This window comes from Panthera tigris, chromosome A1 (genome assembly GCF_018350195.1).
Source record: "Panthera tigris isolate Pti1 chromosome A1, P.tigris_Pti1_mat1.1, whole genome shotgun sequence".
Classification (NCBI taxonomy): domain Eukaryota; kingdom Metazoa; phylum Chordata; class Mammalia; order Carnivora; family Felidae; genus Panthera; species Panthera tigris.
The window spans coordinates 7666726-7693859 of NC_056660.1; the positions used below are offsets into that span (position 1 = coordinate 7666726).

The following is a 27134-nucleotide window of genomic DNA, read 5'->3' on the forward strand; positions in this document are numbered from 1 at the left end:
AAAAATTAATGCGACTTTTGCACTCCATCACATTAACATTTATTTTAATACAACAATATGAAAAACTTCTTGGATAAATAACATCAGCCCTCCCTACTACTCTGTACCTTAATTAGGAAACCAAGGTATGGAGAATTATGTTGAATTTATATTAAGTGATAAAGTAGGTTATGTTGTGTTGATAAACTGTTTGAACTGCTCACACAGATTATGTTTCTAGAACCTATGCCGGATAATGACCACTTAGCCTTGAATGTTTCAAAAAACAGAAACAAAATGAATTACGGATATACTAATGGAAGCCAAAAAGTCCACCTGGATCAGCCTGGAACTAGTTCTGCCTCCAGAGCTTAATCCAGTTAGTGAGATGGATCATTGGTTTCGATACCGCCATTGAAATCAAGGATCTTTTTGAGATGCAGAATGAGAGAAGATGCTGATAATTCTATGGAACAGAGCGTATAAAGTATCAGGTGCACTTAGAGGCGGAATAACCTTGTGTTGCCAGGCTTTTATCAGAGCCTCCTTCTGCCACCTTTTTCTCTCTCGCTCTCTTTCTTCCTACTCCTCTCCCCTTCCCTTTCAACTCCCTCCCCCTCACCTGTCCCCTTACCTTTTCTTCTACTTTGGCTCTTTCTAGGTTCAGTTGAATTTGTAAACATTTTCCCTTCTTCCGTAGAGAGCAGTGTCACAGTTGAATATCCCTGGTAGCCTAAAAGTTTTACTTGTAAGTAATACGCTATGATTTTTCTCCCATTGAGGTGTGTTCACATTGTTTACATGAACATAAACTACGTGTGAGCTGCGCACGTAAAATTTCTTAAAGATCGTCCAGACTTCTGAGCAGTGTTTCATAAAGCACCCACAAGAATGGTGTCCATATGCCAATCAGAAAACATTGACTCTCTTAATGAAGTGCCAATTTATCTTGGCCTAACAACACATCTTCTCTTGTTTCAAAAGTAAATATTTTGTTCACACCTGTGATCAGACTAGTTCAAGCTTGCCATTAAAAAAAAAAAAAATAGGCCTTTTAAATATTCAAAGAGTTAAAATGTCAGAGAAAATTTTAGATCTTGAAAGCTTTTAGTTAAAAATTTTATTAATGCTGTGGTACTTCTTTCAGCTCTTTAGTAGGTATTAGCTTTTGTGTAGGTGGGTGTTTCATTGGTCTCAATTGGGTATCGCACCTAAATTTAAGATGAAATTAATTAATTTAAAATGTTACATTAACTGCGAAACTATGTATGGTTCTATATAGCTCTAACATTAAAAAGGTCATTTTACTTCTTATTAATGAAAGTAATTCCTGTCTGGAACCATTGGAAATGGGTCAGTGTATCATATTAAATGTGTTCCTGAATACCTCTTATTTAAAAATTATTTTTCATTCAAATGAAAATCAACTAACAAGCTAAAGTATTTTCCACAAATACTGGAATGATGAGTGGTTTTGCATTTATTATTTCTTCATATTTTCTCCTTTTAGTTAATGGCTTAACACTTTCTGGAGATGAACAAAGAGACAAAAATTACGTGTCCCTTCAGTGTCTTCCATCACTTCTTACCCACAAATGTTCTTTTTTTCAAGGCCCGGGAAAGGATTTTGGTATTTCCACTTTAAAGTTGTAGAATCAAAAAAGGGGTAGAGCTTATGTATCTACCTTAGTGGTGATTTAATTTATCTCTGATGCTTCTTGTCTACTGTAGGTGTAATCTGTTAATAATTTTCAGTTGATAAAGTTTCATTTTCTCTTTTATTTCTAGTTTAGAAATGATTGCCCTTGAAAATATGTCAAGTTACTGTGTTTTCCCCTAAAAAACACGAACCCTTAAAAATTTTGGCACACAAATGTAAACTATAGCAATGTCATTTTCATCATAGGTGAAAAAAATACATATTTAAATACATCTTTTGGCCCAAGATGTAAAAATGTTTGAACAAAATTAGGTAATTAGATTTGAATTTCTTCAAATTAGAAGGAATCAAAGCATGCCTGGAAACACAGTAGATCTGGAGTGAAAAAGTTTTTTTGCTTTAAAATGTGTTTTCATCACTTTTAAAACCTGATTTGCATTTTGAAAAAGCTTTAATATACGAAGTAAAATTTTATACAAAAGTTATTTGAATTTATTCAGAACTAATTAGGTTTAAAGGGTAGTTACATTGCTAACAATGTACAGCACACATTAGGTTTCCATTGAATTGTACACGTAGCCATTTTATTCTCCTTTAAGAAATCGAGAATCTACAGGCTTAGCTGTTGTATGCACATTTAACCTAAGAACAGTAGCTAGGTACATTCTAAGTATCTTCTATGAATAGCTGTTAAAGGAGTATTTGGGTTTATGGCGCTCCACTTGGACTTCATTGTCTTTGAGAACCCTTACAGTTATATGCATATTTTTATTTCGAAACATGTATTTTTCTCTGGTCACAAGATGTATTATTTTTCTTCTGGGAGAAGCACAATCTTCTGAAAGTTAAGAGCCGCCGGCTTAACACACACTTAGCAAAATTTATTTCCAGACTGTATTTTAGTAAGAATATTTCGAAAGTGACAGTTAAAGATCTATTTTTTTCCCAGTAGGTCTTGCTTTAGGTGAAATTTTTGAATAGATCTTTAGAAATGAAAATATGACTGCACTAAGTGCATGAAATGATAGTTGATGGTTTTTTTTGTGCCATGAAAAATAATTTTGTCATGAGAGCTAATTGCTGACTCTTTTTGAATCAGAATTTTTCCTAAGAGTATATTTCTTGACTTGATAGTAGGCTGAGTAATCTAAATCTTGCTGCACTTCAAGTTTAATTGTCTCAGTATTAACTCCAGTCCATTTGAAAGTGATTTTAAGACAGGTACCGACAGGAGCATACGTTTCTGGGCAGTGTGCTGGTGTATCTGGTGGTTTAATGCACAATCGGGAGTCCAGATTTGAGCATCTCTTGAGCCCCTTGATTGCGTGTGGACACTTGGGAGGGACAGAGGGAGTTCTTGAATTTGGAAATGCCATCAGCAATTTATGAATGATGAAGAGAGCCGTACCTGACTTTCAGGATTTTCAAATAATTCATTTCTTTAAGATGAGAATGGTGCAGATTTTTGGACCATTAGATATTTTTATTGTGAATTATTATGGCAAATGTCAGGTGGTTGATTGGGGAGAAGCATTTAATTATTATACCAAACTTACCATTTTTAAATAATTGCATTTGTTGTACATTGTATTGTAATATTATAGAAAAATCTCAAGAAAATAAGTTTTTAGATCTAGTTTTTTGAAATGAGGGTGCCAAATTGATGGATAAAATTAGCTAGTTTTGTTATTCTTGAGCTTGGTCAGTGTATGGGGGAAGAAGGTGACAGGAAAGGAAAAGGGGGAAATTAACACATTTTCACCATTTATTTAAAAAAATACTAAACATCATATATATAATTTTATGTAAATATATCAAATGGTGCTTAAGCAAGAATAGTTGTTTTTGTAACGTCGAAAGGTTTGAGTAAGAAGATTTTTTCTTAAAGTTCTACGCTAAAAAATAATAAAGTTCTGTGATTCATTAGCTCTGTGGCATTTCATACCATACACGAACAAATGGAGCCTTCATTCATTTCATTTGCGCAGTAGTTGGTTTCTGGAACAATCTGATACTGGTCATTGATCTAGGTGGAACTTTCTGGGGTTGATATAATTGAGCCTTGTGCTGGTTTAGAAGTGACTTTCTTGACAGATTATCATCTAGCTTCTGCTTTGTCACTTAAAGTAGTAAGGAATTCGTTGGCCAAGCAAGGTAGCTCAGGGTACCTTTGAAAAGCTCGAATAGAAAAGAAAATGGTATCTTAACACTGAACTAAACTCTGTCTTCTCTTTTGTCCACTAGTCCTAGTTCTTTCTCTTTGTGTTTAATGGAGTAAGTCAAAATCTTTTCTACGTGATAGCCCTTTTAGGTATTTTCTTTTTGGGACGAGTTGTATGTATGTGTGTGTCCATATAACTGATCAGTTTGTATGACTGAAAAACAAGAGAGAGGACAAGCTGGGGTATATTATTAAAACGAACAAATTGTATAGGGCAGAAGTTACGAACTCTTCTAAGTCCTTGTGGCTGGAACACTACTGTGGATAAAGTTAAATCCACAGATATGTCTGCCCAGTTAGCTGTATCACTACTCTGATACCCAGCTAAGAAGTGTGTGTACCTTTGGGAAAGTAGGAAACTCTGCTAATAGGTTGAGACTCTGGTCTTGCCAGTGGTGAATACCTAAGTTCATATTTAAAATTTTGCTGTGTATCTTAGGCTCTACATTGAAATCTCTGAAGGCATTAAAAACTTCATACTCTTATCATTTTAGACTATTTTATGTTGTCTTCAATGGTATAATTACTGAAAATAAAATTATAAAAAATATGTATGTAATTCTTAAACATCACCATGGTTTTTATAGGATGTTACTCTGAGTAGGTTTTCCTATAATTATTTTCCAGAAGTCTACTATTAAATGGATTCTGTGGGTCAGTCAAGTAATTCTACCATGATTTTATTTTGATATTTCAGTCTGAACTGATTTCTCTGGATTATTTTTATACTTAATAACAATAGAGGTAGTTTGGCATGAAACTATTCTTCTAATTTGTAAAAATATCAATCTGGATTTCCTAAGCATATTACAGATTCCTTAAGAAGGGCCATGTCATTTCTTATCTAGCACAAATTTAGGCATATAGATAGTGCCTAGGAAGTGCTTACTCATTTAAGCTTCACTTTTGTCTTGAGAAGAAATGTTTTCATTGGTCAGTGTCTCTCAAATACAGTGAATTTTAATGATTTCGTAAACGTCTTTGAAAACTTCTTAAAACTGCAAATGTTCGAGAGAATATAGATGCAAATGGTCCTATGAGAACAGCAGTGTGCCTGTTGAAAGTTTGTATCAGAACTAGAGTCACTTTGTGTTTTGAGGTGCTAAAACCAGTGAAAATATTTATAAGTATTATTTTTATATTGCATGTTTTCCATTTTTTTGTAACGACTTTGTTTTTCAGGTATGTTCAGCAGAATCACTCAAAGCTTTCCAGGTTTTCTAATTGGGATTACTTTGTATATTAAAAAATGAAATAAAAATATATAGTTAAGATCAGGGCTCTCTGAGGTTTTTGTGAAGAGGACCGTTTCATTGGCCTGTAACGTTGAGCTCGTCCTAGATGGAAACCGCTCTTTGTATGCATGTATAATGCTACAGATGGTGATGTCCCAGGGAAGATTACTAACCGTAGAACCGTAGAGCCATAACTGGGTTGGGAGTGCCTGCGGGCCTATATTCCCTTCCCAGTTGGGAATTTCAGGAAACTGAGGCGAGACGTTAATGGCGCAGAGGGGGATGTGGCTGCTGCAGCTGGCTTGGAGACCTGTCAGGTAAGGTTTAATAGCTACCAGTAGATGTTCTACTGGTTGGGGAATCCCTGCTTAATACCTCCTGTTAGGTTTGAGAGTTCCTGTTGCGGACTTCCTGTTTAAATCTCATGTATTGGCTGACTTGTCCCTTACCTGTGGGGTAGGGGCTGGATGGGAGTGGGCCGGGGTTCCCTTCCATTATAAGTTCAGTAGTCTACAACTGCAGCAACGTCCCTGCTGCTCTTTGGCCGCTTTCCTTGGATCAGGACTTGATTGCCCTTAGAACATGGCGCTAGTTACAGTAAAGTAGCTGTGTGGCTTTTGGCACACACCCTTTGGTCCCAGTGTTGTAGCACCTTCATTTCTATGAGAAGAGAACATTCGATGAATTTAAAAGTCTTTCTAGCTGAAAATTGTATTGTTTTGTGACACGTGGATCTACAGGAGATAGGTACGCTAAAAGGAGTCAAAAATGAACACAGTGATGGGGCAGAGGTAGCAAAAGGAGAGAAGAGTTTGATTTCTGTACTAGACCTAACAGGGACTTCAAAAGGCATCGGACTTCCTTGACCTGGTCTGTGTACATGAAAATCCCACCAAGGCTGCGTTTGTATCGTAGGGGGAGATGAGGGGAGTTTTGTTTCAGTAGTGTAAGATTAGCATCTGGTGAATCAGGGTTTTGTAATGGTTCTGGATGAACTGAGGCAGAGAGAACATAGATTAGTTGAATGCCCAAGAACACTCCTGATTCCCAGCTGAATGTAGAAAGCTACAAGTCGGCCTCTCACCTCCCAACCTTGTCCCTTTAATTCAAATGGGTGGAGAGCTCAGGATCATTTCTTCTTTAACCTTTTGGTTCAGTGGTGCTGGTAGGTACTCAGCGAGGGAGAGTGTGTGTGTGTGTGTGTGTGTGTGTGTGTGTGTGTGTGTGTGTGTGAATAAAATTACCGTGCCGTGTGTTATATGTCTAGTTAGGAGTAGTCCCCTAATTCTACAGGAACGACTTGAATGGTTGCAGCCTCTTCTATATCTTGAATTTTCCCTGATTCTTCTCTGCTTGACTAGTCAAATTCATATATGAAAGTCATCTATCTGTTTTCTTACTCTTCTCTGCCTTTCAGATGTACAGTCTGAGTAGAGCATGTGGGAAGGGGCCTAGAAAAGAGAGGAATTAAGAGATGTATCTGTTTTAAAACCCCAGTGCACATAGGCTTGTAAAGCCTAAACATAAATACTAGCAAACACTCAGATGTGGACTGCATGTTTATGGTGATGATGTTTATTAGTTCCGGATTTTTTTAGTCACGAATCTCTTACACATTGATATGTCCGAAATGACATACTTCCTCATGAGTTCATAAATATCTTCCTGTATTTTAGATGCGGTTCCCAGATTTTAGATGAGTATTCCTATAAGTAGTAACTAGTCGTTAATGCTCCCTTTGAGGGGTTTTGGACCTTAAAGAAAACAGTACAGATGAGTAGGATGCTAATACAATCATTGTCCCCCAAACTGCCCTCTAGGCTGTAGTTACTATGGATTGTCATCTTATCGCCCACTGGCCACTGTTTGTGGGGTGGTGGCAGGCTAACCGCTGAAACAGACATCCGAACCGTAAGGGCTTTATATGACCAATATTTATTTCTTGCTTTTGTGATAGTCCAGGCCAGATATTCAGGTCATCCGAGATGCTCTTTTCCACGTGGTCAGTTAAGGACCCAGATCAAGTGGTGTCTAGGCATCACTCTAGTCAGCTGGGAGAGGAGGAGCATCAGTGGGAAGTGGTAGGGACAAGCCTGGAAACTGCCTCGTGTCCTGTGATGACTGTCCACCCAAACAGGAGCTTCTGTGTTTCTAAGCAGTGCGGTTACGTTCGCCAGCCTTTGGATGTAAAATTTTAACAGTTGATCCTGGTTGTCTCCTGCGTATACATTTGGGGGCATTATCTTATTTGCATCTCTGAGATCTATTTTAAGGAAATTGGCAAAGAAGCTACAATAAGTGATTTATCTAGCATGACAGGGAATGAAGCTTTCTGGCATACTTGATTTTTTTCCTATCAGAAGCTTTAATTGTCAGAACTTGAGATCTTCAGCAGTTTTTCACGGAAAGACTTCTAAAACTTGTAGTTCTTTGTTGCTTCGGATCAACTATTACCTTTTTTTGGTGACTCTTGGTCAGCTCCGTGTGCCTCGGTGAAGGCACTGAACCAGAATACAATTGATACCCTTCAGGTATCAGTTTGTGAGCAGTTTGTTTCAAGTTACGCAATGACTCAGATTCTTTGCCTTTCCGTTGTCCTCTCACCCCCATAACTCCTTGAAGGTAAGGCCTTTTTCTTGCTCACTGAGTCTGTTAAAGTGCCTGAGTTCAGTGCCCTGAATGGACAACTCGGGCAAGTTTATTTGAACCACTTAGTGAGTTCTTACTGGCTTTTTATTGGTGGCAGTGTGGTGCTCTCGGTATCTCTACCATGAGGGTACTGGTTCTCAAATTTGAGAGCCCATCATGATCCCCCGGAGTGCCTGTTAAAACCTACCCTTGCCGAGTCCCATCCTCAGAGTTTCTGACTTCATAGGTCTGGGGGAGCTGGACGATTGACTTTTCTGATGTGTTTCCACGCGATGCTGATAAGATTGCTTTTCCTGGGAAGCCATTTTGAGAACCACTGCTCTTAGTGCTCTGTGCCGTCTTCTTTCTCCTTAGTGCACACAAGTGGGGGGGGGGGGGAGAGAGAGAGAGAGAGAGAGAGAGAGAGAGAGAGAGAGAGAGAGAAAGAGAGAAAGAAAGAATCCCAAGCAGCCTCCACACTCAGTGAGCCCCTGGGCTCCATCCCATGACCCTGGGATCATGCGTGACCTGAGCCAAAATCAAGAGTTGGACGTTCAGTTGACTGAGCCACCCAGTCGCCCCTCTCCTTTTTTTCTTATAACCCCTTTCTTTTCCTTAGGAGGAAGGAAAGAGCCGAAGGCTGAGAGCACACATACATTTTTTGATGCTACTACTTTTTTTTCAAAGAAAAAGACTTTGAGGGGCACCTGGGTGGCTCAGTGGGTTAAGCATAGGACTCTTGACTTCAGCTCAGGTCATGATCTCACAGTTGGTGAGATCGAGCCCCGCGTTGAGCTCTGCACTGTCATCGGGGAGCCTGCTTGGGATTCTCTCTCTCCCTCTGCCCCTCCCCCCTCGTGTGTCTGCAGCTCCCATGCATGTACATGTGCACGCTCTGTCTCTCAGATAAACTTAAAAAGAAACACACTGACTTAGGGACTTGAATTGTTGCCTGTGAATAAGGTATATGGGCTTTAAATTATCCTTTGAGGCTAGTTTTGCTTTTCTAGCTCACGACTATGTTCTGAATGACTGAAGTGATAAGTATGCATTGAATTAATTGTTACAGGGGTTCTGAAGCTCATTCAAGATCATAAACACAATAAAAAAACAAACAAACTGGGCAATGGGGATTTCTTCCACTTTAGTATTGGTAATGGGGCAAAAATATTGTAAGTTAATTATTGTAATACATCTAATTTTTCAGAATGCCCGAAAAATGAAAAGCATAAGTACCATGGCTCTTTAAAATTTTAAACCTCATGGATCTTGAATCAGTAATCAGATATCTTTTGTTCACACATTGCATTTTAGTATGTATGCTTTAAAGTTTTTATGTAGAGACCAACTAAATTGTTATTTATGCTAGAGAAATAAGAGAGATGTTTATTGATTCAATCACAACATTTTCTTGAAGTCAAATTTCAATTTTTGTTTTAAATTTGGCATTAGTTTTTATTCATTGGAAAGAAACACAGAGCTAAAATTCTAGTAACTGGTATTAATCTTATTATTTTTGTGACTATCTATAATTTTTTAGAAGCAGACACACTTGTCTTGGAGTAAGATTCTTGTTTGTAAACAGTGCAAACATAATTTGTCACTATGAATGAAAAACACCATTTATTCATAGACATTCGCTATCACTTGGGAAGAAAAAAATGGTTCTTTTGATCCAGAAAAGTTAGGTTTGTTATGAAATATTTGCCCTCTCCCCATATTGTTTCAACCCTTTGTTTAAATAATCTAAGTGTTACGATTTAAAAGATTGCCACCATTGTAGAGGCTAGGGAAGGTCCTACCGTTTCAGATCATTTGGCCAGGTTTAGGAACAGGCAGGTCACCGTTCTGTTTCTTCAAATAGTATAGGGATCAAATTAAGTTAACCTATACCAAAGTGAGTTACTATACAGGCTATCTAGTATAGTATATAGCTCTTAAAATTACAATTCATACCCTAAGAGTGGTTTGTGAAAACGTGGATAAGGTATTCACATTTTTAGAGGTTTAGATACTGTAGTTTACACGTAGTCTATATTGTAATAACATTTGTCAAATTGATGAATGAAAACTCATGGAAATAAGGCTGTTGGTAGAGGTAAGGCTGAAGGTAGGCCAAAGGGATGAATACAGTTTGTAGACATGGGGAACAAAACAGGTGTGCAGGTCGTGGTCTCCATCAAATTTGTAAGAGTGTGTAGCTGATGGGACTCGGGTCGAATTCATCATTGGAACTCAACTGTGTTTTCCTAACTTTGGTAAATGAGATTAAGTACATTTTGAGAGGCAGCTGTAGGGTACTTAACAGATTTTTCACTGCTTTTAGTGTTTCTAATAGCCAGGTAGTCCAGATACTTTTTATTACAGGTATATATATAATCAGTCAAAATGAAGTATGATTATATAAATCACTTGCCAAAATTTTCTAGATGTTAGGAGAAAACCAGAGATGGAAACTGAGTTATATTTATTTTGGCTCGATCCGTATGGCTTCTATTAAAGGTTACTTACATTAAAAAAAACAATAAAGGGGGCCCCTGGGTGGCTCAGTCAGTTAAACTTTTGACTTCCCCTCAGGTCATGATCTCACGGTTTGTGAGTTCGAGCCCTGCATCGGGCTCTGTGCTGACAGCTCAGAGCCTGGAGCCTGCTTCGGATTCTGTGTCTCTCTCTACCCCTTCCCCGCTCATGCTCTGTCTCTCAAAAATAAATAAACTATAAAAAAAGAAAAAAAAACATAATAAGGAAAGCTTTTTGGAGTGTGTTGCAACTTTTTTATTGTGTAATGTAATGAAGAGAAAATATTTGTACTTTTAATCAAATATAATTTTTATAACTGAAGGGTAATCCAGTAGTTAGAGAAACATTTTGTGCTTTTTCTTTATATTTTCTTACAAGTAAAAATACTGCTGTTTCTTTATATACTTCTTAAAAGAATGAAAAAGAATACATGTGATGTCTTCATGGTCTTACTCAAATAATTTTGAAATCAAAAAAAATTTTTTTTGATGGAGTCTTTAAAAAGAAGATTCAGGTTTCTTCTACTATTAGTATATTAGAAGGCTTAAGGTAGATACTGAAGGGTGGCAAAATAAGAGTAGAATCAGGTATACCCCAAGCACTAGAGGTTCTTTGAATCCAAGGTACAGTTTACCATGAGTCTAGATTTTGGACTTTATTAAAGAGAAGAAAATCGTTTCGTCATACTTTTTAAAAAGAGTTCCATTGGTAGCCGATGATTTGATTCTGGTCCACTCTATGTGCGATGTATTTGCGTGTAGGATGTGAAGCTCTGCTACCTTCAATTCAAAAAGAAATCTACGAGGCTGCCTGATGGCTCAGTCCATTGAGCCTGTGACTCTTGGTTTCAGCTGAGGGCATGATCTCATGACTCCAGGGAGCAAATCCTGTAATTGGGCTGTGCGCTGACAGAGTGGAGCCTGCCTGGGATTCTCTCTCCTCCCTGCCCCTGCCCTTGCCCCTGCCCTGCTCGGGTGCGCATGCTCTCTTGCTCTCTCTCCCTCTCTCAAAGTAAATAAGTAAACATTAAAGAAAAAAAATCTATGAAATACAGACTTCACTGGGAATTTAATTTCCCTAGGCATAAAAACATAATATCTACAAATTTAGATCTTATATGTCTTAAGAATCAGAGTAAGGGGCGCCTGGGTGGCTCAGTTCGTTAAGCGTCTGACTTCAGCTTAAGTCACAATCCCTCATGGTTTGTGAGTTCCAACCCGGCGTCGGGTTCATTGTGGACAGCTCAGGACCTGGAGCCTGCTTTGGATTCTGGGTTTCCCTGTCTCTCTGCCCCTCCCCTGTTCATGCTCACTTACTCTCTCTCTTTCTCTCAAAAATAAATCTTAAAAAGTAAAAAAAAAAAAAAAAAAAAAGAATCAGTAAGTTTTTAGGTAAGATATTCACTTTTATTAATTTGAGTTCTGGCACGTATAACCTTTATCCACAAAATTGTTCAAAATACTTGCTTTTATTATCTTGGGTGAAAGGTGTAATCTGTTAGGAGAATAATATATATGTAAGATGTAAGGTGAAATCATGCCCTTATTATTAAGTAATAATATGTAGGTCTGTGAGTGTACATACTTCCTATCTGTTTTATAGAATGAGTTTTTAGGTTAGTCCCAGTCCAAAACTTCTACCTGAATTTACAGGTTAAAATATTGTTCTCTCTCTCGCTCTCTCTCTCTCTCTCTCTCTCTCTCTCTCTCTTTTTTTTACCCGTTTTGAGTAAGTTAACAGATATTCAGAATGCTTATTGTTAAACTAGAAAATGAGAATTTGAAACCAGTAATTGTAAATAAAGGCAGATATATTGGTGTAATTGGAAGAATCATAGATAGTAACTTCGGATGGTTGCTTTTAGTAATTGTGAAGTAAAAACAGTGGGAGAAATTCTATTAATAACTTACATACCTAAACAATTTGAATAAAAGACACTATACAGGGTGGAGTTTTCTTTCCTTGCCTGATTTATAGTTCTACAGTGTGTGTGTGTGTGTGTGTGTGTGTGTGTGTGTGTGTGTGTGTGTGAAAAATGCTTATATTCCATTTTATTCATGTTACCTCACATAGTATTATTTAACAATTGGTTATACATTTTAATCTCTTCTATAGAGAAGGAGGGAGTTTTGAGGTTTGCTCAATTGCATGCTTTCCTAATTTTTGGAAATTATGACTGTCTTATTCTTGGAATTGTGACTCCTTTTGGAGGAGAGGTATATTGTGTGGCTTGTGTGCATTTTGTCTGTTGCAAGTTTGTGGATTGGACATTGTATCTGTTCCTGCAGGAAGACTGAGCGCTATCTCAGGATGTTGTGAAATCAGGTTAGAGGTGTAGTGGGTTCTCATCATTTCACTAACAAAAATCAGATTTATAGTCTTTTTTGCCTACCTAATCTCCCTGATGAGAGTGCTCTCAAGTGTTCTGTCTGTATTTGTATAAAAAGAATAAATTTGTAATTTAAAACTTTTATCCCCTGAAAAGTAATTTACTTCTAACTTCGTGGCATTAAAACTTGGTAAAATAAATAACACATTTTACCAGTTTTTTAAGTTTTGAGAAATTGACACTTAGGAGTTTTGACTTGAGCCATTAATACTAAAAAAAGCTACTAATTAAAGTTGTGTGAAAATTAGCTTGAATCAGTGTTAATCTTTTAAAGATGAGCTGAGGATGTGTATGGACACTTCCCAGGGCGGTTTTAAAAAATTTGCGACCTAGACCCACCCTAAACCTGCCATTCCGGTTTCGCACTCAGATCCTCCCTCCCTCTCCCTTCTCATTTTGCACATGTCTGTTTTTAGACAGCCTGTGTGGCCATTCTCATGTCCCTTCCTGGTTAGGAACCAGTGCTTTAGGGGGTTAGGGACAGTGGAGAAATGCTAGTCTTTTTACCAGGAGGTAGAGCAGGAGGACTTTTTCCTCCTTCAGATACTTTGAGTCACATACATTTATAATTAAAGTAACATTGTCTTAAAATTTTCTGTTTTTGGAATTTGGGTGTGATTGTTATGGAGGTATTATCTGTGTGCATGTGAATTTATACGTTTTATAATGTTGTGAAACGTTATAGGTAGCCAGGATCCTAAACTGCTTAAGTCACTTCTCCAGCTTCATTTTCCTCTTAAGCTAGCTAAGCCATTTCAGAATCTCTTAATTACTTTAGAAGAATACCTCCTTACTTCTCTTGAACTTCAGTTCATTTCAGAATTTATTGATTCTTCTGATTATCCTGCATTCTGTTTGCTGAGTTCAGGCTTACAGGAAGTTGGGTAAATCTATCATCATGCTCCGAAAGATGCTTGAGTACGAAGCTTAGCATGCATCTGTGCTTTCCTTTCGCTCTCCACGGCCAGTTGATTAGTAATCCAGTCAGTTCAACTCGCATATGCTATCTCTGGTATATACTGCCTCCATCCTTGGACCAGGTCATCACCGCCTCTTTGGTGTTTGAGTTAAACAGCCTAATTGGTCTGTCCCTGCAGTTCATTTCTCCTTTAAAAGTAAAAGTAATCTTAAATATAAATGAGGTCATGTCTCATTGTCAGTAGAATAAAATCCCAGCTCCTTACTATGGCTTACATAATTTGCATGTTGTGCGCTTCTCTGAATGTCCCCCTTTCTCTTCCCCAGTGTGTAACCAGTTCCAGCCTTGCTGGTCTTCACGTACCTCAGGCTCTTTTTGGCTCAGACTCTTTGCATATGTTGCTTCCTCCACTTGTTTTTTCTGGGGCTGGTTCTTTTCTTCTCTTAGGTGTCAGCTAAAATGGCACAAAGAAAGGCCTTTGACTAATGTAAACAAAGTTTCCCACCATTATTTTCCATCTTGTCCTATTTCCTTGCTTGTCAGGACTCATTACAATTTGAAGTTTTGCTTTTGTTTGAATCAGGATGAGGGTCGTCCTCTTTTATGGCCATTGGAATATAAACTCCCTTGTGGCAGGAACAATGTTTAGATGCTAAGTGAATATTTTAAAAATTAAAACAATGGAAGATTACTATTTAAAGACGACTGCTTTCTTTTCTGATGAAATAAGCCTCATCCTTTTAATTCTACCTCATGGAGGGAGGATCTCTGTTATAAAGAGAGAATATGTTTGAGAATCTGTATTTGAATATGTATTTGAATGTGTTCAGCTTTTTTTGCCCCATCCCTGTGCCCTTGCGTTGGCCTTACTCTGCTGGGAATGCTTTTCGGTTTCTTGAGGTCTTGCCTATTTTTAACTGATCAGGTCAAATGCCTCTTTTTTCCCCAAAGCCGTTTCTACTTCTCTGGTCATTATGAAAATATACCATCCCTGTGCTTCTCGTTTGAGTATCTCATAATATACTTAAAAAATTTTGTCTATGTTTTATATATGTTTTCTCCACTAAAGTTGAATGCTTCTGGGGGCCTTTTTAACATTTTATCCATTATTGTGATCACACATGGAGACCTGGAGTAAATTTTAAAATTGGAAAATTTTGAGCACGTTAATGGGCTTATGACAGTGTGCGTGAGCTTCTTGAGATCGAGACTGGGTCTTAATTTCTTGAATTTCTGAAACCTTGCTCATTGCTCACTCTCATGCAGTGTTTCCAGTGTTTCATATGTAGTTACAGATGAATCTGTGGTGCTTTCAAAGTACAGCCTTCCCTGTCCCCATCTGAGACCTACTGAATCAGAAACTCCACATCTGGAGGTTTTAGAGATGTCACAGGAGATTCTGACATTTACCTTTTTACTCCTAAAGAAAAAAAGCTCAAAATGCCAGAAATTTGAAGAAAGGTGAGATTTTATCTGATTTGAATGAAAGTGTTGAGAAAAGAAAGGTTCATGGAATAGGAAATATTTGAGATGGGCTTAAAAATTTTTTTTTTTTAATGTTTGTTTATTTTTGAGACAGAGACGGAGCATGAGGAGGGAAGGGGCAGAGAGAGAGGGCTCTGAAGCAGGCTCCAGGCTCCGAGCTGTCAGCACAGAGCCCGACGCGGGGCTCGAACTCACGAACTGCAACACCACTACCTGAGCTGAAGTCGGACGCTCAACCGACTGAGCCCCCTAGGCGCCCCAGAGATGGGTTTTAAAAGATGGATATGATTGCTGTAAACATTTGAAACACAGCTGAGAATCTGTGAAGTTTTTTTGTTTGTTTTTCCCTGTTTGTTTCAACCGGTTGAGTAGTATAATCTAGAAATGCTCTGACGTTAGTGAACTTTCAAAAAGTACTTCAGTCTGATGGGTAAAGACTAAATGGATGTGAAGAAAATCTCAGGTGTGATGTTTAAGCATAGCCTTGGAGCAGGCCTCAGTTGGCATTAAGGCACCATCCTGAAATTCTGATTGTGAGCAAGTCCATGGGGTTTCCTTGGAGAGGCTAAGTTAGGGTCTCTAGGCTAGGGCGTTTTTGTTTTTAAATAGTTGGCACTTTGTTTTGTTTTCTTAAAACAAGCTGTGCGTCCAAGCAGTGTGTTGGTACCTGTCGGTGCTGGTGTGCAGTGATTCCACAGGACCCTTTAAACTACTATCATTAGATGTTGTGGATAATTCTTGGTCTCCACCTTAGGCTCTTAGTCACTGCTTTTGTTATGCAGAGTTTCTCTGTCACTTATCTTTCCAAAGAAATATCTTTGGAGTCTGCCATTTGTGTAATGCCAGTGATGTGAGATTTCATCTTGAAATATCAGAAGAGAAGAGATTTCATTTGAAGGTTAAAATTGCTAGGCAAGGGGTGCCTGGCTGTCTCAGTTGAGCATGTGGCTCTTGATTTCAAGGTCATGAGTTCGAGCCCCACGTTGTGTGTACAGATTACTGAAAATCTCTAAAAATATAAAATTGCTAGGCAAGTGGAACAGGTCAGATCGGGCAGGAACTTAGAAAAATTAATGAAAAATGGCACTGAGGTAGATCAATTTTCCATATATTTAAAATACCTGGTAACACTCTCTTAAAATCTTTACCAATTTTGTTTGCCAGTAGCACTCCCAACTTTGACACATTGTTTTTTGAGGGTTGTCAGAATGTGGGGAGAGGAGCCCAGTAGGAGGTAGGACTGGGAAGGTGGTTTGGAGTACAGACAGCAGGAACTAGCAACTCAGCAGGCATCAAAAACTTAAGTCTTAATTACCATTTCTGCCCCCAGGGCGCCTGTGAATCTAGAATACCAAACCTTAATTAGAACTTAGAACAGTGGTTTTCAAACCTTGTTTTAAAGCAGCAGAACGCTTGGGAAGTCTATATACCATCTCCAAACCAAAAATTATTAAAGTGATAACACTGGCTTTCCAGAGTCTTGTGTTTTTTTTGTTTTTTTTTAGTTTTTTTTTTTTAATGTTTTATTTATTTTTGAGAGAGAGAGAAACAGACCATAAGTGGGGGAAGGGCAGAGAGAGGGAGATACATAATCAGAGGCAGGCTCCACCCTGGCCCTGAGCTGTCAGCACAGAGCCCCACGTGGGGCTGGATCTCACAAACCGTGAGATCTTGACCTGAGCCGAAATCGGACACTTAACCGACTGAGCCACCCAGGCGCCCCTCCAGGGTCTGGGTTTTAAAATGTATTCATGAAGCTCTTCGGTGAGAATAACAAGTCTGTGTGGTACTTGGTTGAACACAATAGCTTGAAATTGGTGAGTGAAGGAATAATTACTCTTCTTACCTTAATCTCCTTTTCTATATTTTTTAATTCTATATTTTAATTTTATTCTATGTTTTATTTATTTTATATATTATATATTTTATATATTTTAATTTTATATATTTTAATATATATTTTATTTATTCTATATTTAATTCTATATTTTAATTTTAATAAAGATTACTGCAGAGTCACCACCTTCCTAATAAAAAATCCATCTGTGTGTGTGTGTGTGTGTGTGTGTGTGTGTGTGTGTTTCTGTGTGTGTATGGAGAGAGAGAAAGGTGACAGGAGAGGCTTTATTCTGGAGTCTCCGTGAAAATGTTGTAACCCAACACAAATTAAGTATGTTGGTGATAATCTCTAGTATGTTAAAAAAGGAATGCACACTATTTGGACCTGCATTTGTGATTTTATTATCGATTTAATAAATACTGAAAAAAATAGATGAAAGAATTTCAAATCAAAATTTGCACAACCCTGGAGCTTCTCTGGAAGCCTAGGGTTTTACTTGATGAAGGTGGTTTGAAAATCACCGGCCCAGAAGGCCTGATTTCTCAATAGGCGAAAACTTAACATGTACATATTTAAGGAAGGTGGGAGGGTTGGAACTTTACTCGGCTGAGATTCCTCATCTGAACCACAGAATACAGAAGATGATTTGAGTGACTGTTTTGTGCATTCTCCCAAGGACAGTATACAACAGGTACTGTTCATGATGTGCAATGAGTGTTTTAGCTCGTTAGGGCTTAACTCTTCTCTGAGAAAGGCTGGGAAAGCGAGGAATCAGTAAGACGTTAATGCCAAACCAAAGCAAAGAAAAACCCCACAAATTACCAAAGTGTCAGATGCTTGTATGTGAATGAGCACCATGTTGAGGCACTGTGTAGTTAACTACCAGTTTTGTCCTCCATACATCTGAGTCCTCAGGTACTGAGATTCTTGGTTGAGAATCAAGAATTTTCACACTACAACTTGGAAATGACCAGGGAAATTTTTTTATTTGAATTTTTTCCCCATACTTGAATAAATAAGGGAATTAATACATTTGAAAAAATGAAAAGTTTTATCTGTCACCTTCATGATTCTTTCTGGAGACAGTCTTGACTAACATTTGTTTTACGAGAATCTTTTAATCTAATTCATGTGGAAGGACAAAATGACATTTCTGTGTTCTGAAATTAGCTTGAGCTCTCTGGCTGCCTTTCTAAACTGAGTATTTTCCCTCCCACTTCCATAATAGCATACTATTTGTAGACAAAACCCCTGACTCCTGAAGTGGAAAGGCCCCCTGGGTTTGTTGTGGTAAATCTTGAAGCGCAAAAGCTGTCCGTGTTGATTTTTTGGTTTCAGAAATAATAGGGCAACCCACTATTACAAGTCTTGAGACAGCACATGTTACTCTTTTTATCTTTTGATTCAGAATATTTTCTCTAACTAGTGACTGAGGATCTTGCATTTAAGGAATTTTGTAACACTTCATTAGTTTTTTATGTATGTCATTAAGCAAAGCTGCCCTAAGACATGTAGACTACTTCTGGGTGGAGACATTTAATTTCTCCCCACTTCTCTCTCTCTGTCTCTGTGTCTCTCTCTGTCTCTGTCTCTGTCTCTCTCTGTCTCTCTCTCTCTCTCTCTCTCTCTCTCTCTCTCACACACACACACACACACACACACACACACACACACACACACACACGGAAAGCAGCTCTTCAAAGATTAGAACAAAACAACAGCTTTGGCCCTTGGAATACTTTTCATTTGTATACCCTGTAAATTTCTTCTTGAGTGAGAAACCCTATGGTTTGTGTGATAGCTGAGAAAATTTAAGCTTTTTAATCTATTTAACATTCCTTTGCTGTAACTGAGTGAAAGCTTTAACCAAGACCTGCCTATGGCACATAGCTGCCTTCAGTTTATTGGCTACTCCTGTAGTTGAAAGGAAGTTGAACTATTTTTTGGACCCAATAAGTTGTCCTTTCCACTTGGGTGTTGAAAGAGCATATGAGCAGTAGCTGTTCTGATTTTTGTTGGTTGTTTTCTCTAGGGAACAAGCTACCCTCTGAGTCAGCACTGGACTTGAAGATAAATCCTACAATTCATGAAACTGACTGATTCGACTAAAGGATGGATAGTTTGGGCAGCGTTGGACAGCTCTATGAGGGGTCTGTTGGTTTAACTGAAGGGATTGTTGAGTTCAGCAACTTTTAATTCCCCTAATTATAAGGGGTTGCTGTTGTGAAAACAGGGTTTGTGAAGGAATCAGTTCTGGCAATTAACATCAATATCCTTATTGATTCCGTTTTTATTTGTCACCACACTTCATGGAACAATTTTTTAAAGTATAGAAATTTTACTGCTATTTGTTTCCAGCAAGAATTAGAACACCCTGCGAGGTCAGCATAGGATTTTGCTGAGTATGAATCCAAGTACCCTTTTTTCACATGGGGTTATAAACATTTCTTTCAAGTAAACCTTTTGGCATTTGGGCTGTTTCATTTTTGCAAAGGTAGTTTGCATTTGTGGCGTGAAACTAATAGGACTAAATTGAACTTAATTTGATTAGTGTATATTTTACTAGATCTGTGAATAATTACTATTTTGGTTTATAGTTAATATTGTGATATGCTTTGATAATTACCAATTTTTACCTTAAAAAGTTCACGATATTTTTTGGTATCAATCTGAGGAAATGGGAATGTTTGATTAAATGGAGTTTTGAATCTGAAACACTGAGGGACTTAAGCTACAGAAAGAAAATTTTTGTTTATCCTGATATTCTAGGCAAATAAACTAAGCAGGAATACTGTGGATTATCTTTTTGGAGGCTTTTAAAAACAGGATGTGACATGTCATAGAGAATATTTTGGCCAAAGGTACATCTGTGTGGTAACACATATACAATGTTATGGTTTAGGATTGCAAAGACATTCATTTTATTTTAGCCATTGGAAAGTTCGTGTGATTTAAAATATATAGAAGAGTGGGAATTTCAACTAGCCAGTATTTAAGTTGACTACTAAATATCTTTTATTATTTAGGCTAGAAGTGCAACTGAACATCTATCATGTCAGAGTTTGGAAAATTGGGCTATTGATAGTGAGCTTTTAAACAGTTCAATGTCAGGTTCATTAGTTGCAGGATTGTTTTGACCTTAACACATGGTACTTTTAATTAAGAACATTTGTAGCCAGTTTTGATAACTATTTGCAAAGCTTCGTTTGATTGAATGATGAAATTATTCCAGGGAAAAAAGTAAAGTCTATTATCTTAGCTGTTACTTCTTAATCCTGTTGCTTTTTGGACGCTGGTTTGTTTTATTTTGTACAGTCTATTTGAGGATTAGATCCACATTTTAAATATACGCATGCTTGTATGATGGTTGTCTCAGTTATATCTTGATTTGAAAGTTTTCTCACCTGAGTTTGTGGCTTAACAGTGATGGTAAAATGTTCCCAAATTAAAACTTGGTAAAATACTATTTTTACTTGATGGCAAGATCTTGAAGTATAGTTGCTGTTCGTCCCCTTGTTTGGCAGCAAAGTGACCAAAACTGTAATCTGGATTTACCATATTTTCCTGGATTCTAAGATGCCGTCTATTATAACATGTATCCTGTCAGTTTAACAATAGGTTTTGGGGGGAGCAAAATTAATGTCACTAGATGCATAAATTTTAAAACATCTTTAATAAAAGAACCCATACATCCACATTACTAGGATTCTTCAGAAACCCTGAATTCTAATTTCGTCTTTAAATTCAAGGATCTTCTGAGTCACTCTTGTCTGTAGCAGTTATACATGGCTTCATAGTCACTTGTTTCTTTTCACAGTGACTAAAGCTTTAGGACTGATGGTATAACTTTGAGGCCTATTCTAGAATTCCAGAAACTTTAACAGGTACATGTTTTTAATTGGTTGTACTCTGATCCCATCCTTTAGGATTTTATATTTGACAGAGTGGAAAATTGACAATTCTGCCTTTAATCACATTTTTTTTTATGCTATAATTTTTCCTCCTAGGTTTATTACTTTTATATAGCCGTTAGGGATTTAAATTTAGGTTAAATTCAGCAGCTTGAGTGCTACACTGAGCTCTGTTAGCACGTGAGGGGCCTATATTCTAGTTCCATTTCTATGAATACTGAATTTATGTGACTAAACAGGTCACCGAGCTACTCTGGGCCTTAGTCTTCTGATTTGTAAAAAGAGGGTGAAAGCTTAGTCTACTGGCTTAAAAATTGGAAGTGATAAAACATTCTCTTCAAACTATTGCTGCGTTCATGAAGTAGATTCTTATTTATCTTTAAAATTAAGTAGATAATTAAGTAGATTCTTAATTATCTTAAGAAGATATTTATGAGTTTAAGGGTGACTCAGTGGGGTGATTATCACGAAGCAGAAATCGACCACGTTTTTTTCTAAATTTAGGATTTTTAAATGTATATATTTTTACTATAAGGCAAAATAGATGATGGATGATGGCTTTGATATTTGTGCAAACAAGCTTATGCTCAAGGTCATTCAAAGTTTAAACTTAAAAGAAATTGATTTATTTTAGGTAAAGTTACTAATTATTCGGATAGCTTTTCTGTTTCCTAACTGGATCAAAAACTATGTCATGAGAAAAATTTTAGTTCATATTACAAAGCATCACTTACAGTGAGCTGTTTTCCCCTAAAACCATTCCTAACACCTTAATAGACTTCAGTTGATTGATAGTATTTTCTCTAGTCTTAAAATTGCCTTTCAGTTTTTAAAAAGTTATTTCCTCTATTAAAGAGTTGAATCATAATGTTATCTTTTAAAAAGCAGCATATATGCACTCTGTTATATGTATACATGTATCTTAACTATAAATACTTTTCAGGATTTAGGATGATTTCTTAGGATACTTTGTAGAACTAGAATTTTTAGGATAAAGTCTGTGGATATGTGAATCGTTTTTAAGCTATTGAAATTGAAAGCAGCTGTTTTTAGGATGCATACACCAAATCATAGCCTAGATGCTCCTCTGTAGGATTACTGAGTCCAACTCTTTTTGTTAGTTATTTACTAAGAATAAAGTATTGTTTCATATTCTTCTAATGTTTAAATAAGTAAACGTTTTGAATGGTTTCTATAATTTTAGCGTATTAGAAGCTAAAATATGGCTTAACTAATGATCTTACAAAGTCTTTTTTATTTAATGTTAATAGCTTAAATCTTATATTAAGCCGTAACATTTAGTGTATATATTTAGATAGTTCAAATACTTGGAGATAGGAGCTGGGGAAGCATATAGGTTTAGCCCCTTGAGCTGCATTTAATTTTTTTTTTTTTTTTTTTTTTTTGCTGCATTTCCTAGCCATGGAGTGTGCATCACTAATATGTCATCTTTTCTAAACATGTATGGATAAAATGTAGTGAAATTTACTGCCCTTGTCCTAGGGTTTACCTTTTTTTCTCCTGTTCCTTCCCTGCGGCAAAGGTTTAGATAAGAAAATATTTGCTCTTGTATTTTTCTGTACATACTAGTACATACATACTAGTGGATGGATACTACCACTTCACTATAGAGCAGAATTATGAAAAAGTGGTGACTATGCTGGAGGCAGTTCAAGGTGTCTGTGCAGAAGTGAGTTACCATAGCAGGCTAAAGACTGCTATCTTTAAAAAAGTCTGCTTGCACGGTTGGCACTTGGCTGATGTCTGGGAACTTGGCAGTTGAGGAGTGTTCCCATTGTTCCCCAACTGATTGGGGTGGTTTACTGTGCCTAGACTCTGTGTGTGAACAGTTCGGTTTATGCTGCACACTTGCTTTCCTTCTGGGAGTTTGGAATTCTAGTACGTGTTAGGCAGAGGTTGCCTCTAATCACTTCCCTATAAAAACCACGGGCACGAAGTCTCTGATGGACTTCTCTGAACACATAGATTGTACATGTGTTACTGGAGGAGTAGTGAGCTGTGTGAACCCTCCTGAGAGTAAGAGAGCCTAAGGAAACCTACCCATGAATTCCTCTAGACTCCACCTGTGTGTCTCCTTGAGCTCTGGATGTGCATGCCTCTTACATTGCTGTGATAAATCTTCACCCTGAGTGCAACTATATGCCGAATCCTTTTGATTGAGTTCCAGTGAATTTCTGAACATGGGGGGTGGTCCTGGGGACCCCCAGTCAAGGATCTTTGTTTCTAAATTTATGGAGAAACTCTATTTTAAAGCAGTTTTATTTATATAGGAATTATTCCCTTATGGAGCGTTGAGTGCATTTCTTATGGTATTCTGTAACTATTAACATTTTATTTCACAAAGCTCTATTCAGTAGGAATCTGTCTTGCATACAGTATAGTTACTTAGAGTATATTGGGGATTTGTTTGACAAGTTGCAATTGCAAATAATTTGTTTGACAGGTTGCAAATTGCAGATCATCAAATTGCAAAAAAACTCCATGATCTCCAAACTTTAATTGCTAAATGATTATAATTAAATACTTAAACTCACATTCTTTTTCTACTAAGAACAGCTAGTGATAGAAATGAACTAAGAAATCAAGTTTGTGTCTGAAACACTGGAAGAGCAAGAGGGGAGAAATGTTCTGAACTTATTTTGGAGTTGACCTTTTATACCCATCCTTTAAATCGTCAACAAAGTCAAAGAAAAACAATGTATTGTTAGTATGTTTAAGACTCTGTTAAGAGTTTAGGAGTAAAAACTTATTGTCTGTGTTTTGGGCTATATCTGCATCATTTTATCTTGGGGGGGGGGTGGTGTGATTGGGGAATTTGGTTAAGAAATGAATAAATTAAGGGATGTATTTTTAATAGTGACTTTGTATTTTCTATTACTGGATATTATTAAATGAATTCCTTAGTGTGATTTTCTTTTGGATGAGGCCTCAAATAATGAGTCTGTTGTTAAGAAGATAATGCTTCTTCTATTTGCCTTCAAGTTCATCTGTTCAATAGGAGATATATTTTGATAATTTCTAATCTAAACCATTCTCTACAGTGTAGTCATACAGGGTAATTTATTGCTGGGGATTTAGTTTGGTTATTGGAACTTTGTTAAAATTATTAGTAAGCTAGGTTTACCCAGTTCCCTATTCAGTAGGAATCTACTGAATTAGTAGATTCTACTGATTAGTTTCCCTACATTGACCTGGAAAGACTAACGCTAGAATAATCAGACTGTTCTGTGAGAAGAGTGTCCTTCACCCCAAATTCTTTCAAATTCCTTTCTTTCATAACGGTTTGTGGCTTGGTTTGTATTTGCTTTCAAATAGTGATGGTCAACATCTGTGCCACTCGATAGCATAAACATTTATTTTTCTCCTCCCAACTTCTTGTATTATGCAGGTAATTTTGGTGATGGCATTCTCCATTTTCTGATTGTGGCTGTTGCTCTATTTAGCATCTTGGTTGTTGGTACCAAAAAGAGGAGACTTCAACCTCTCTATTTATTTTCAACGAATTTCTTGTGTTCTAAGAACTGTGCCATTACAAAGTGTAGTTAGCAATATAGAGAAGAGAGGATTAAGGCACAGTTCTTCCCTACAAAGACACAGTTTAAATTGTGTAGTACTTGGAACAAAATATAAAGTACAAAATGATGGGAATAATTATCAAATATGGGTATCAAGAAAATTTTTTTTATAGGATACGAAGATTTTTCATAAGGCCAAATTGTAATTTACTATGAGGATGGGGGTTAGAGAATTTGGTGTTGGCAAGGAGGATTGTTGATTAATGTCCCAGAGGAGGAGGCAGCTTTGGAGACTTGGGGATACATGAAAGCAACATGGAGTTGAATCTTTAGGTGAATTGAAGAGAGGGGCTCCTGGGTGGCTCAGTCGGTTAAGGGTCCGACTTCGGCTCAGGTCATGATCTCATGGTTCGTGAGTTTGAGCCCCGCGTCGGACTCTGTGCTGACAATTCAGAGCCTGGAGCCTGCTTAAGATTCTGTGTCCCCTTCTCTCTCTGCCCCTCTCTTACTCACGCTCTGTCTCTGTCTCTCAAAAATAAATAAATGTTAAAAAAAAAAAATAGATGAGGAGAATCATCATCATTATGTCTCCCTATCTATGAACATGGACTATCTCTCCATTTCTTTCCTTTCTCCAGGTCTCCTTTAACATCTTTCCACAAAGTTTTACTATCTTCTGCGTTTAGGTCTTACATATATTTTGTTGGATATTCTGAGACACTTTGTAGTATTATGATTGGTGTCTTTAAAAAATACAGTTTTTCTAATTGATCATTTTTAGTGTGTAGGTAATGCGATTGATGTTTGTATGTTGGTTTGGTATTTCTAATATTTTATAGATTCTTATATGTGGACAATTACTTGCAAATAATGATAGTTTTATCTCTTCCTTTGCAGTCTTTTTTTAAAATTAAAAAAATTTTTTTTATTTACATTCAAGTTAGCATATAGTGCAACCATGATTTCAGGAGTAGATTCCTTAATGCCCCTAGCCTCCCCTCCCACCCCACAACCCCTCCAGTAAACCTCTGTTAATTCTCCGTATTTAAGAGTCTCTTTATGTTTTGTTCCCCTTCCTGTTTCTATATTATTTTTGCTTCCCTTCCCTTCCCTTGTGTTCATCTGTTCTGTGTCTTAAAGTCCTCATATGAGTGAAGTCATATGATATTTGTCTTTCTCTGACTGACTACTTTCGCTTAGCATAATACTCTCTAGTTCCATCCACATAGTTGCAAATGGCAAGATTTCATTCTTTTTGATTGCCGAGTAACACTCCATTGTATATATATACCACATCTTCTTTATCCATTCATCCATCAGTGGACACTTGGGCTTTCCATACTTTGGCTATTGCTGATAGTGCTGCTATAAACATTGGGGTGCATGTGTCCCTTGGAAACAGCACACCTATATCCCTTGGAAAAATACCTAGTAGTGCAATTGCTGGGTCATAAGGTAGTTCTATTTTTAATTTTTTGAGGCGCCTCCATACTGTTTTCCAGAGTGGCTGCACCAGTTTGCATTCCCACCAGCAGTGCAAGAGAGAGCCTCTTTCTCCACATCCTTGCCAACATCTGTTGTTGGCTGAGTTAATGTGAGCCATTCTGACAGGTGGGAGGTGGTGTCTCATTGTGGTTTTGATTCGTATTTCCCTGATGATGAGTGATGTTGAGCATTTTTTCATGTGTCGTTTGGCCATCTGGATGTCTTCCTTGGAGAAGTGTCTATTCATGTCTTTTGCCCATTTCTTCACTGGATTATTTGTTTTTTGGGTGTTGAGTTTGATAAGTTCTTTATAGATTTTGGAGACTAACCCTTTATCTGATATGTCGTTTGCAAACATCTTCTCCCATTCTATCAGTTGCCTTTTAGTTTTGTGGAGTTTCCTTCGCTGTGCAGAAGCTTTTTATTCTGATGAGGTCTCAGCGTTCATTTTTACTTTTGTTTCCCTTACCTCTGTAGACGTGTTGAGTAAGAAATTGCTGCGGCCAAGATCAAAGAGGTTTTTTGCCTGCTTTTTCCTTGAGGATTTTGATGGCTTCCTGTCTTATGTTTAGGTCTTTCATCCATTTTGAGTTTATTTTGAGTATGGTGTAAGAAAGTGGTCCAGGTTCATTCTTCTGCATGTCGCTGTCCAGTTTCCCCAGCACCACTTGCTGAAGAGACTGTCTTTATTCCATTGGATATCCTTTGCTGCTTTCTCAAAGATTACTTGGCCATACGTTTGTGGGTCCATTTCTGGGTTCTCTGTTCTGTTCAGTTGATCTGAGTGTCTGTTTTTGTGTCATCCTTTGCAGTCTTTTTTGTGTTTTGTTGCATTGGCTAAGGCTTTAATATGATATTATATAGGAGTTGTCATAATTTACATTTTTGTCATATTCTGTATTTAAAAGGAATGTTTCTAATGTTTTCATATTTAGGGAGAGTTCATGCCTGGCACCTCAGATGCATTTGTATCTGAAAGGACATCTTTTTTTTTTTTTTTTTTTTTTTTCTTAAACTTCTCTGAAAGAAAAAAATAATTACTTTTTGTTTTTTCCTGGAAAGGGTTTAAAAGTAACCTTTCTTAACATTTACTCATGAGGCATTTATTCAGTGACTCCTGTGGGCCAAAAAGCTGAGCAAGACAAATATAGCCACTTTTATGGAGTTCACAGCTTTTTATTTTTCATTTTATGACTTTGTTTGAAGTACTTACCATTATCGTGTCAATTAAAAAGTTGCAGTTGACAGATCTTGCCAAATTGTTTTCCAAAAGAGATTTTAACAACTGATATTAAAGTGTAACAGTATTTATATGCCACCCATCTT

The 27134-nt window shown here is 37.2% G+C and overlaps 1 protein-coding gene across 14 annotated transcripts in view; it reads left to right on the forward strand.

Annotated features, from left to right (window-relative positions):
* Positions 1-27134, forward strand: part of PAN3 (poly(A) specific ribonuclease subunit PAN3) — a 131209-nt gene that overhangs the window by 57893 nt on the left and 46182 nt on the right. The window lies entirely within an intron of this gene.